Source organism: Leucoraja erinacea, chromosome 12 (genome assembly GCF_028641065.1).
Source record: "Leucoraja erinacea ecotype New England chromosome 12, Leri_hhj_1, whole genome shotgun sequence".
NCBI lineage: Eukaryota > Metazoa > Chordata > Chondrichthyes > Rajiformes > Rajidae > Leucoraja > Leucoraja erinaceus.
Window position 1 is genome coordinate 46,289,684 of NC_073388.1, and position 6,383 is coordinate 46,296,066.

A 6,383-nucleotide genomic window follows, 5' to 3' on the forward strand; every position below is an offset into this window, starting at 1 on the left:
CGTCACCACCGCCCCATTAAACTTTAAAACCTCTCCCTCAGACCTTAAATCTAGGGCCTATCTCCCTTCTCAAATGGGTGCAAGGAGGTGTTTGGACACAGGGCAGGGTGTTAGCACCTGGTGGCCATTCTATGCATCCCTCGTGCAACAGTTACCAAAACAAAAACAGGTGATCTGCTGGTTACGACATCGCTGTTTGGCGGATATTGTAGTCGCTGTTACTGTTGTTAAACTGAGTTCTTTTGCCAGTCTAATTCAAGAAAACTTGATTCAAACCATTGCTGCTGTTGAAATCGATTCTTTATTCTGATAGCGCTGGATAATTCTTTAAACCTTCCAACACAGCTGGAAGCTCTAGGGCAGGTCTAAAGAGCTAGTAATTTTGGTACAAACTTAACGCATTATATAGGTATTAGACAATTATGGTACAGAAGGTGTGGCAAACTATTAGCCAATCATTATGGTTTACCATACATTGGTTTATTTGCATTAACCAATCAACTAAATCCTTTCCAGTGATTGACAACACGTGTAGTCACATGATTTTCCCCTTTCTGGCCTCTTTATAACCCTTGCTTCCTCTGTGGTTTTCTTTACCCTCTTTGCTCAAAATCATTTAACTTTAATGAAGTAAAACCACAGAAATTTAAAATCAATTCTCAGAGACCACTTCTCAGAATATAAAATATACATCATACAGCAATCACACAATACATACACACAAATCATATATTTTCACTTTTGGAAAATAAAGTTATTTCTAAAACTTCAGATTTAAACAAAGTCTAATACTTACAATCCTAATTAAAACACAATATACTTCACAAATAATTTCCCTGCAACTACATAGTTAAAATACAGTCACAAAGATTAAATATGAGTTTTGCCCCATTCTTACAAAGTGATAAAGACTTAAGTTATTTCTAATCACACAATTCCCAACTGCAAGCACACAAAGGCCACATACTTATCGCACTTGATCAATTATAATTGCTTCTTACCAAGCTTGGGTTGAGTTTTATTCTGAATTACAACCTCCCCCTTCTATCTCTGGACGAAAGGAATGTAAGGCCTCTTTACGACCCTCGCTAATAACATTCCACACAGCAAATAGAAGATTACTATATGCAGACCCCAAGTTTGGCTTAGATCAAAACAGAGTTACTTTCTCAATTTTCTATAAACATAAGAAATCACCCTCATACAAAGGTCACTCAACCATCACCTATGCCTTATCTCTTATCTCAACATAAGTACATTTAAACAGCACAAACCATATCACAGCCTATTATCTAGCCTTGCTGCCTAATGCCCATCAGAAACAACCATAAACCCTCTTTATGACACACCCGAGCTCAAAGATGTGTCACAAAGAAAGAACAAATGGTGCCCATGTCCTGGGAAGAGACGCCATTAACACCATATACCCTAAACACCAAACTAAACCAAATACAACTTCTGACAGCGTTATAGCTGCTACAAAGCAAACAAAGCTATGCCTATTCAGATCAATATTTCCATGTTATGATAAGCCATCTGTTCTGTATGTGTGTCCTTTCTACTTTATTTCTTTGTGGGGACATGTATTTCTGAAAATTTAAGCTTTTCTTACAACTTAACATAGGGTCTTCGCACGAAAGTTGTTATCTGAACAATTCTATTATATAATATTTCCTCACTGTGACAGTGACACTAGTTCAAAGCAAAGATCTTAGAGCGGAGCAAGATGGTTCACTCCACGAAAAGGCCGTAGTAGCTGATGGGTAATCTTCAGCGACATTCCCGTAAGCGGCTTCTGTCATGGCGGCGTCATCTACAAGCGGAGTGTACTGCTCTGCTATAATCGCAGGGTTCTTCGTAAATGCAGCAGCTCCACACTTTAATTCTTTTTAAAAAATGTATAAGCGCTCTAACGATAGTAAGAAAGACTGCGGTAAATACAACAATCGGAATTGCTTTGGTAGCACCTCTGCGATTCATCTCCTGTACATTACACCACCCTGCCCTGAACATTTTATCTGGGGTTTTAGACGGAGCTAATCTTGCAGAAGGTTGACGGATTTTCCTTGCTAAAGGATTACCTGTAACCCAAACAAAATCTCAAACCCTCTGTACGCTGGATCAGACATAATTCAGGGCAGTTCTTCGATCTTCACGATTAATGTCAAGGATAGACATGAAAAGCTGGAGTAACTCAGCCGATCAGAAGAAGGCTCTCGACCCGAAACGTCACCTATTCCTTTTCTCCAGAGATGCTGTCTGACCCGCTGAGTTGCTCCAGCTTTTTGTGTTTATCTTCGGTTTAAACCAGCATCTGCAGTTCCTTCCTTCACCTTAATGCAAATACGTTTCCGAATTTATTGAGTGCAATGCTATCTATTCCCATTTTTTTGTATCAAAGCTTCTCAGCGTGTGATTACCAAATTGCAGACAATTTTGCCAAATTTCAGGCTACCATCGTGTTGTGAACTTATGACTGTACTCTATACCTGTCCGATCCATGTACCTGTCTAAATGTTTCTTAAACATTATGATAGTTACGATATGCAAAAAAGGTTGCTGACCCCTGGACTAAACCAAACCCTTGATCCTGTCCCACCAGCCTTTGTGTTAATTGATATTTTATTCACAATATTAGGATTTTGTAGAAGGAGAGAGATAGGTTGAATGAATGAATGAAATTCATGAATGAATGATTTGCCTCCGGTTTCCTCCCGCGTTCCAAAGACGTCCAGGTTTGTAAATTGTCCCTATTGTGTAGGATAGTGCTGGTGTGCAGAGTGGACCCAGTGGGGCAAAGATCCTTACTGTATCTCTAAAGTCTAACATAAAGATTGACAAATACTCTCTTGAAGTAAAGGTGTGTGGTAGAAAAAGTATTATCTGTTGCATCACGGACTGGTTCAGCAATTCCAGCACCCAGGAATGAAGATTACAAAAAGTGGTTAACATTGCCCAGTCCATCACGGGTACTCAATTCAAGTCAAGTTTTATAAAGTGCAGAGAAATGAATTTGCCAGCAGCGGAACAATAAAAGAAGAACACATATCTATATCTATCTATCTATCTATCTATATCTATCTATCTATCTATCTATCTATCTATCTATCTTATCTTTATCTATCTATATATATATAAAACTCAAATTAGTCCGCCTGCCGCCGTACGGCGGCATCCTTTGACCCTCCGCAACTCCGAAACCGGACGCAGAATCTACGAGATATTTTCCATTTCGGTAGAGATTTCGCTTTTCTTTCTAAGTATCCGCTCCTCATTTCATTTCGTCGTGTTGAAGTACATGTTTTTAATCAAATCCTTCTCCCCCCCCCCCCCCCCTATTTCAAAAATAAACAGGCTTCTCCATTTACATCAGCTTCCAACACACTTCGAAACAAAGTTGTAAGAGAGGAACACTGAACTTTTCACTGCTGCAGCAGGCAGGGGAGGGCTGCAATTGAGGGAGGCAGGGGAGTGCTGGAAACTTACATTTGGCAACGGGCTCAGTTCCAATGGAGGAGACGGGTGCAATATTGGTGGAATATTGGGTTGGGGGATCACACCATTGGGGGAGCAGACCCAACGGGTCTGCACTTGGTCTAGTATATTACTAAAACTCTGATCTTGACCGCTTTTGGCCCACTGTGCTGCAATTTCCGACAGAACGCCTCCACCTATGGCCGTCATTTTTGGCCACCTCGCTGAGAGCCCCCCTCCGCCATCCGGGTGTAAAGGATTTTTCCCATCGATGACAAATCAGAGAGATATTAATGTTTTAAAAAAATTCACCACTCTCTCTGCTGCCCCTGCTATAAAACCAGGAAGTGGTGTGCCTCACTCAATCTCTGCAAGATGGATGAAGCCAAGGGTGACGTCTCTCTGAGCTCTGAATAACACTGAACAAATATCTGCACAACTGTGAGTCCCCTTAATGTGGTTTGAAAATAAAAATATGGTTTGTTTGAAGTAAAAAGGCACAGCCTACAAATGGTTGTTTGGGTGCTTTGGCTTGAAGTTGAAAGGCACTACTTACTGCAAATAGTGGCTTGGGTGCTTTGGCTTGAAGTTGAAAGGCACTACTTGGTGGCATGAAGTATCAAAGGTATCAGAGGTATTTTATTAGTCACATTCACATACACCTAGGTGTAGTGAAGTGAAATGCTTTTTGCCATTTTGCAGCACACAAATAAAGAATACAGACATAACACCAATGAGAGTCTTAAACACATAGAACATCCCCCACAATGGCTCCCACCATAAGGGAAGGCACAAAGTCCAGTCCCCAACCCCAGTTCACCCATAGTCGGGCCTATTGAGGCCTCCACAGTTGCCTCTACGGAGGCCCGATGTTCCAGGCCGTTCTCGCCGGGTGATGTTGCTCCGTCGTCCGGAGAGTCCTCCCAGTGGCTTGGGAACCCTGGAACGGCCGCTTCCGTACTGGAGACCGCGGCTTCCGAAGCCAACAAGGCCGCGCCGGTTGGAGCTCCACCACTGGTGATCTCATCTAGAGATCCCAGGCTCCCGATGTTAAGTTCAGCGCCGCCGCCCGCAGCTGGCCGCTCCTCAGCCCGCAGCTCCGCGATGTTGTTCCCGGCGGTCTCAGCTAACTGGAGCTCCAGCACGGCGACCCAGGCAAGGCATCGCCTGTTCCGCGATAGCGCTCCAGCGCTATGCCGCCGCCGAAAGCCGTGGTTCTGGGCGGTCCCCGACAGGAAACGCCGCTCCAGGCCCGCTGGTAGGCCGCGAGGACGGGTCGAAGCTGCAGCCTGGAGAAAAGCTGCCTCTCCGACCAAGTAGGGACCCTGAAAGGTAGTTTCTCCCTTCCCCCCCCCCACACAATAAAGTCTAGACCTCCAACAAAACACTTTAACTAACTTAAAATAAAAATAAAAAGATAAAGAGACAGACAGCTGCTGGCTGGGCAGCCGTGCACAGGACAGCGCCCCCACATGTTGAAAGGCACCACTTACTGCAAATGGTGGCTTGGGTGCTTTGGCTTGAAGTTGAAAGGCACTACTTACTGCAAATGGTGGCTTGGGTGCTTTGGCTTGAAGTTGAAAAGCACTACTTACTGCAAATGGTGGCTTGGGTGCTTTGGCTTGAAGTTGAAAGGCACTACTTACTGCAAATGGTGGCTTGGGTGCTTTGGCTTGAAGTTGAAAAGCACTACTTACTGCAAATGTTGGCATGAGTTGAAAGGCACTACTTACTGCAAATGGTGGCTTGGGTGCTTTGGCTTAAAGTTGAAAGGCACTACTTATTGCAAATGGTGGCTTGGGTGCCTTGGCTTGAAGTTGAAAGGCATTACTTACTGAAAATGGTGGCTTGGGTACTTTGGCTTGAAGTTGAAAGGCACTACTTACTGCAAATGGTGGCTTGAAGTTGAAAGGCACTACATTCTGCAAATGGTGGCTTGGGTGATTTGGCTTGAAGTTGAAAGGCACTACTTACTGCAAATGGTGGCTTGAAAGGCACTACTTACTGCAAATGGTGGCTTGGGTGCCTTGGCTTGAAGTTGAAAGGCATTACTTACTGAAAATGGTGGCTTGGGTACTTTGGCTTGAAGTTGAAAGGCACTACTAACTGCAAATGGTGGCTTGGGAGCTTTGAAAGGAACTATTTACTGCAAATGGTGGCTTGCGTGCTTTGGCTTGAAGTTGAAAGGCACTACTGCAAATGCACTTACTTCCTGTTTGCACTGTATATTGATTTTCGATAAAACACTACCAATTACGGCTGTGATTTTTGGCCATCTTACTCAGTCCTGCTGAACAGGTGCAGAGAATTCTTTCCATCAATGAAAAATAAAAGTGTTATTAGTGTTTAAAAAATGGTGAGAATCTCTCTCCTGTCAATCACGCCATGAAAGCCACACCTTTTCCGGTGGGAGGGGCAGGGGTTATAAAACCCGGAAGTGTGGGTGTGGCTCAGTCTCTGCATGATGGGGGAGGGAGAGGTTACGACTCAGATAGAGTTGTGAATCAACTGAACACACTGAATGTCTACTGAATTGTGAGTTTGGTGTTTTGTTTGATTTTATGGTGGTTTCACCCTGCATGAAATGGTATGAAGCTGCATTTGAATTTGGTGGCCTTGCACCCTGCTTGAAGTGCAATGAAACTGCACTTGAATTTGGTGGCCTTGCACCCTGCTTGAAGTGCAATGAAACTGCACTTGAATTTGGTGGCCTTGCACCCTGCTTGAAGTGGTATGAAACTGCACTGAATTTGGTGGCCTTGGATCCAGCTTGAAGTGGTATGAAACTGCACTTGAATTCAGTGGCCTTACACCCTGCTTGAAGTGGTAGGAAACTGCACTTGAATTTGATGGCCTTGCACCCTGCTTGAAGTGGTAGGAACATGGATTTGAATTTGGTGGACTTGCAC